This window comes from Aquarana catesbeiana, linkage group LG09, assembly GCF_042186555.1.
Source record: "Aquarana catesbeiana isolate 2022-GZ linkage group LG09, ASM4218655v1, whole genome shotgun sequence".
Lineage (NCBI taxonomy): Eukaryota > Metazoa > Chordata > Amphibia > Anura > Ranidae > Aquarana > Aquarana catesbeiana.
In genome coordinates, this window is record NC_133332.1 from 36,647,912 (window position 1) to 36,655,217 (window position 7,306).

At 40.0% G+C, this 7,306-nt stretch overlaps 1 pseudogene; it reads left to right on the forward strand.

The window, feature by feature from the left end:
* Positions 1 to 213: 213 nt before the first annotated feature.
* On the forward strand, positions 214 to 278 carry LOC141109115 (U4 spliceosomal RNA; annotated as a pseudogene).
* Positions 279 to 7,306: the final 7,028 nt, after the last annotated feature.

Below are 7,306 nucleotides of genomic sequence, written 5' to 3' on the forward strand. Positions count from 1 at the left end.
GTGTGGGCACTTTTTTTTGGCACCGGGTGGAAGTTTTTGAGGTGTGTTTTGCACGCCACTGGCTTTTCGATAGAGAGTGAAAATAAAAAAAAAAAAAAAAAAAAAAAAAAAAGGAGCCATTGTGGCAATGTCAAAAACAGAAAAGTAGAATTCACAAGCAGCAGGGGGGAGGAGGAACTGACCAGGATGGACGTGCAGTGAGTTCGCTCCACTAGCTTTGCGCAGTGGCAGTATCATAGCCAATGAGGTTCAACTGAGGCGTGATTATTGCTAATTGCTTCTCGGCCCTTTGGCTAAGACCGAGTCTAGTATCTGTTCTTATCAGTTTCCAGGAGGTGGCGCTTGCTTCTGTCCCTGATCTATGGCGAGATAGAGATGGGATTGCGGTTGCTATGTAAAACCTGCTGGAGTGAAGGTAACTCGGAGCGGTTTGTAGCCGAAAGGGAAGCCTTCTGATGGGGACGGAGAACCATTTGGTCTTGGCGGAGGGTCGGGATCCTGGCCTTCTGGCCTGGATTGGGGCAGCTCTAGCTCTGGACAGTTATTTGGGAGAGAACGCTGGCTCCCCTTTCTCCCACTGGGGGAGCGGCCAGTATTTCCCGAATGTAATTAGGTAGGAGGGACGGAACGACGGTGAAGCCTGATGGCAAGGGCTCTCTCCAAGCTTCCAGAACTCCATACCTTTCTGCCTGGGGTGGGGGTCAGGGCTTTTTCGAAAAGCCAGTGGTGAATGTGCCCCTGAAGTGGCAGTTCAGGGGTGCCATATGGTCACGGTGTGAAAGCACTTGATTTTATGGCACCATGGTCACTTCACCACAACACACGTTTTTCGCACCTGCCTCTTGGGCCGGGCCTTTTGGCCAGGACCAGGGGAAATTTTTATGCCTGGCCGGAGGGCCGGCTATTGTATAGCACAATGGCCACTTTCACTCTCCCATCTCACTATCTTACCCACTCTTTCTTTTACCCCTATTTGTCATCTTTTTGTCTTTTTTGGTTGTTTTGTATACACATTTGTCACTGTGTGGCGAGTAGGGTGTGGGTCCTCGGGCCTACTCTGAAAGTCTTGGGAGGGGGTGGACATAGGCCTTTTGGCTTGGTTCGCCCTCTCCTTTGAGGGGTCTCTCTTCGGGAGAGCCCCACTGTACTTGGGTTGGTCTGCTTCGGCAGTCCTTCCAGTTGTGGGGGTCCGCCTGGTTTCGGCCAGATGGACCCTTTGTCTGAGTACCTCAGTCCCTGTCTGGAGCCTAACGCCCCGGGGGATCAGGGTAAGGTCCTTCCCTAGTGGAGGACTCTGTACACCCATTGCACGTTTTTGTGTTTCACTTTCTATGTGTGGGCACTTTTTTTTGGCACCGGGTGGAAGTTTTTGAGGTGTGTTTTGCACGCCACTGGCTTTTCGATAGAGTAGAAAAAAAAAAAAAAAAAAAAATTGTGCAACAGGAGCCATTGTGCCAATGTCAAAAACAGAAAAGTAGAGTTATTTGGGCTGCGGGTTCATAATAATATTAATGAGCAGCTAGATCCGAGTCTCACCGTGAAAGCACGAGCTAAACCGAGTCCCGCTGAGTCCTTCCGATTCGAGCTCCACCGCGTTCATTCAACCGCTCGGAGAGAGGGATCCCACAGACCGGGTGGAGGGAGAGTCCGCGTGTGCAGAAAGTTCTCTTCTATTTTTTTTTGAGAGAGGAAGGAAGGAGTGGAGACAGAAGAAAAAGGAAAGAAAAAGGAGGAAAAGAAAAGGGAAAAACTAATCCCCACGGAGTGCAGAGGTAACAGTGTTACTGATATAACCCTGGATGATTTTTTCTCAAGAGTCTCCATAACAGCAGTGGGGAATAGTGTTATTCCAGATATATACAAGGTACTCTACTAGAGACTATAAGAAGTCGGATAAGGCAAGGTAAAAAGTGCCTTTTATTTGTTAATATCTGATCTGATGAACATTACCTGATTTGGTTCTGTTAAATGAGGTAAAGGAATATTACATTTGTTGAAACGAACTCTAAAAGAGACAGTGTACATAGTGAAATAAGGGCGGTAAAATTTGGGTAAAAGTGAGAGCTTTACTCCCTTATAGCTGTAAACCTTAAATATAGCATGCCTCCTAAAAGCACGCATTCCCAGAAAACAAAAAGGGGATCAATGGGGGGGTCAGCTAAATATCCCCCTAAACCCGCATCAGCACAAAAGTCAGATATTAAATGTTTTTTTCAACAACCACAGGATCAACAAAATAGCTCCATCCTAACTGAGCTAAATTTCTCATCTCCAGCTGGAGAAGTAGAGCATGGAACAAGTATTAGCCCTAGTGAGCACACACAGCATCTTATGATGGATATGGAGGGAGCAGAAGGAGGCCCCATGTGGAATTTACAGACATATATAAAATCTCTACCAACCAGGGAAGATATGGATAAATACATACACAGATTAGAATCCTCTTATAAATCTGAAATACAAACGTTGAAAACATCTCTGACTGATACGCAAAATAAGATCATGGACATGGACACTAAAATTGTAAATCTGGATCAAAAAATGATTTTATTAGAAGAGAAAAAGGTAGAACACGATCGATACTTGAGCTACATAATAAATATCACGGACAACCTCAAAAATAGAAGTAGACGGAACAATATAAGAGTCAGAGGACTTCCTGAGACTCTGAATGTAGAGAACCTTAGGAAAACTCTCCAAAATATATTTAATTCATTGCTGGAGCGTCCAGGGGAGACAGAAATAGAGATCGACAGAGTCCACAGAATCCAAGGCCCTAAAGTCAATGATTCAGGAAAACCTAGAGATGTGATTTGTAGAATACAATTTTTTCAGGTTAAGGAAAAAATTATGATAGCGGCACGGCGGCACCGGGATTTTGAATATGAGGGTGCGCAGATTATATTTTTGCAGGACCTGTCAAAATACACGCTAATAAGAAGAAAAGCAGTGAAACCATTGTTGGATGTTTTGAGGGAAAGGGAAATCCTATTTAGATGGGGTTTTCCTTTCCAGGTCATTGTTCATCAAGGCGGCCGAAGGGTTATTTTTCGGGACATTAATGATCTCCCTGAATTTTCTATACTTCTGCAATTACCCCTGATTCATTTGCCGGACTGGCCACATTCGTATCAGGGATTGGATTTTCAGACAATATAGAGGAAGATAGAAAGCTTTAGTGCTGGATGGAAGGGGGGGTCCTTGTTGTTGTGTTTTTTTTTTTATTGTGGATTTAGAAGATAAGACGGTTTTATTCATGTCCAATATTGAGAGAATTAAGGCACATTAACTTACTAGGGTAGGGTGGTGGGTGGGGTATCTAATTTTTTTTTTTTTTTGCAAATGATTGAGATGGATTATTTGTTATAAGTCAAAATATGTTCCTGATAGTTTTTCAGAGTTTTTTAAATGCACATTATCTTTATCATGTTTGATCGGTGGGGTTTTTTTTTTGGGGTATTGTGTATTTAGAAGATAAGACGGTTTTATTCATGTCCAATATTGAGAGAATTAAGGCACATTAAATTACTAGGGTAGGGTGGTGGGTGGGGTATCTATTTTTTTTTTTTGGCAAATGATTGAGATGGATTATTTGTTATAAGTCAAAATATGTTCCTGATAGTTTTTCAGAGTTTTTTAAATGCACATTACCTTTATCATGTTTGGTCGGTGGGGTTTTTTTTTTTTTTTTTCCCACTTAAGGTATTGGAATACGTTTTGGTGTATAATGGGGCAGGGATAAATTGAAGAAAAATGAAAATGTATTTCTTTTTTTTGGGCGTGGGGGTCGGGAGATTCCCCCCCCTTTTTTTTTTTCTCTCTTCTCACTACAGGTATTTGTACATGGTTTGATGTATATGGCGGTAGGGGTTAAGGCAAGAAAAATGAAAATGGTGTTCCTATATGTGCACTATTTTGTGTATCACTTCAGATAGCTGATGCGGTTGAGGGTTTTTTAACTCACTGGGTGGGATAGGGGGACCATTTTGGGGGTTCATGTTCTTTCTACACTGGACAGTAGATATGGCTGACTGTCCTCAAGTTTACACTTTACTGGGTGGGACAGGGTTTTTATTTTTTTAGGGATTTCATGTTTTTCTTTTATGTTTGGCAATATTCCACTATAACTCATTAGGTACCAGTGATGCACAAGGTTTGACTGGTATTTGGCGTGGGGAGGGCGTGGGGGTTGGGGGATTTTTTTCCCTTTTTTTTTCTCACTTAAGGTATTCGTACAAGGCTTGATATATATTGGGGTAGGGGTTATGGCAAGAAAAATGAAAATGTTGTTCCTATATGTGCACTATTTTGTATATCACACTAGATAGTTGATCCGGTTGAGGTTCTTTAACTTACTGGGTGGGATAGGGGGACTATTTTGGGGGTTCATGTTTTTTTTTTCTTTCCCTCTCCCACTAAATTTTGTAAAGGATACAGAATTTATTTATTAATCTATTTTTTTTATATATTTTTTTTTTTGTTTTGTCTTTTTTTTTTCTTTTTCTTTTAAGGATATATGGGCTATAACTGTTTATATAATATGCCTGATTAGAGGAGTTTTTTTTTTAACTGATACGGTGGGGTATTTTTTTTTTTGGAATAATAAAAATATAGCCTGGGCTAGGCACGTTCAATCCAGGGGAGGATATCCTTTTATTCCCCAATCTAGGGAACTTACTTGGTAAGGTTAGACTCGAAGGAGTCAAATAGATAGTGAGTAGATAGGTTGTGTGGCTTGGTTGATTGGGGTAAGTGGTAACAGATTTGTGGCTTTTTTTTTTTTTCTCTCCTTTTCCGTATGGACTCAATTAAAATATGCTCTTATAATGTTAGAGGTTTCAATTCAGCGGCAAATAGGGTGCAGGTTCTGTACTCTTTCCTCAGACAAAAAGTAAATGTGATTTTTTTTCAAGAGACCCATTTTTGGGTGGACCATATACCCAATTTGCAAAAGGTATATTATAACGCTTGGTATCATGACTCCTTCGCATATTCAAAATCGAGAGGAGCCTCTATAGCGATACATAAGTCATTACCACATCAGGTTTTGGAAGAATGGAGAAATAGAGACGGTAGGGCAATATTTCTTAAGCTCCTAATATTTGGTAAGAAATATACATTTATTAATGTATATTTACCTAACCAGGGGCAATCTAAAGTAGGAGCACAATTGATCACAGATCTTATGGAAAAAGCGGAAGGGATTACGATAATTGGGGGAGACTTTAATTTTATTTTGGATAATGATAGGGATACTTCAGCAACATTAATAATGCAGAAGGCTAAGGATAAAGTCAAATTTAGGGAAGTAATGGCTAAGCATCATCTGGTCGATATATGGAGGGCGCTCCATCCCCTCGAAAGGGACTATACGTTCCACTCCAAGGTTCATGGTACTTATCACAGAATCGATTTCTTTCTGATGAATCAGCTGGGAGTAGCTGTGACTTCCTCCTCTAAAATTGGCAGTGCCATATGGTCAGATCATGCACCGATATTTCTAGTATTAGATATTTCCAGGGAGAGGAGCTCAAGAGGTACCTGGAAATTGAATGATAATTTGCTATTTGATGAGGTATGCGTTTCAGAAATAAAGAGGGCAATAATAAACTTTTCTAAAGATCATATAAGCGATACTACCTCCCTTTTGATCCAATGGGAAGCGTTGAAATGCGTAGTTCGGGGCCTATTCATAAAGCATGGGGCTAGACTAAAAAAGGCAAAAAGGAATAGAACGACCCACCTCCTGAAGGAGATATCTGAACTGGAAACTCAGCATAAGCAAAATCCTCTTGGAGAAATATTATTAGAATTAACAGAAAAGAAAACGGAACTGCAAAATCTACTTAATGAGCAGACATTACAAATTAGGGATAAAAATCGTACGTTATTTTACCAACATGGCAATAAACCGGCTAAATTACTGGCAAGAGCTTTACGTCAGCGAATTAACGCCTCATCCATTGTTAAAATCAAAGCAGATAATGATGAAATGATATATGATCCAAAAGGTATCTTGAAAGCATTCCATACTTTTTATAATAATCTATATAATTTACCAAACCAATTAGCAAATACAGATCCGGTAAGATATCAACAAAATATACAACAATATATCAAAGACACAGCATTACCATCACTAGCAACAACAGATATAGAACAGTTAGAACAAGAATTTTCAGAGATAGAAATACAAAAAGTAATAGATTCATTAGTGATAGGGAAAAGCCCAGGCCCGGATGGTTTTACCCCACGGTTTTATAAAACATTTAAAGACATCTTAATCCCTATTATTAAAAGAACATTTAACTCTGTATCTACCTCTCAACCGTTTGTCCCGCATAGCCTACAGGCATATATCTCACTCATACCTAAACCGGAAAAGGATCCCTCTTTCTGTGGTAATTATAGGCCAATATCCTTGACTAATATTGATATTAGATTGTATTCAAAGATTATCGCTAACAGACTTACCCCAATAATACCGGCACATATACATCTAAACCAGGTGGGATTTATAAAGGGGCGAGATGCGAGAGATAATACGCTTAAAACATTGACACTGGTGGAATATGCCCGGAGACACTCCATCCCATCCTGCCTGTTGGCAGTGGATGCCGAAAAAGCATTTGACAGGGTGGGATGGAGCTTTCTCAGGGAGACATTAAAGCAGTGGGGGATTGGTCCCCTACTGCAGGATAAAATAATGGCCCTTTATCATAATCCAATGGCCAGAATACGGGCAAATGGGGAGTTATCGGATACAGTAAATATCACCAATGGAACTCGTCAAGGATGTCCATTGTCCCCAATTTTATTTGTATTAGTTATGGAACACCTTTTAATAGCGATTCGGAAGAATAATGATATTAAAGGCATCAAGGTAGGGCAGATTGACTATAAAATGTCAGTATATGCAAATGACTTGTTATTGTACATCAAAAATCCGGTGGTGACAATACCAAATCTAATAGCAGAATTTAAAAGATTTGGAGATTTGAGTAATTTTAAGGTGAATTATAATAAATCTGAGGCCTTAAATATTTCTCTGTCTAACTCTTTGGTTGAGCTCCTAAAAAAAAACTTTTCATTTAAATGGCAGGAGGAGGCAATTAAATACCTCGAAATTTTTATCCCTAGAGAGATGAATAAGATACAGGAACTTAACTATCTTCCACTAATACGTAAAATAACAAAGACACTACAACTTTATGATAGAGGGACCTTTTCCTGGATGGGAAGGATAAACATTGTAAAAATGGATATACTGCCTAAAATCATTTATATACTCCAAACGATACCTATA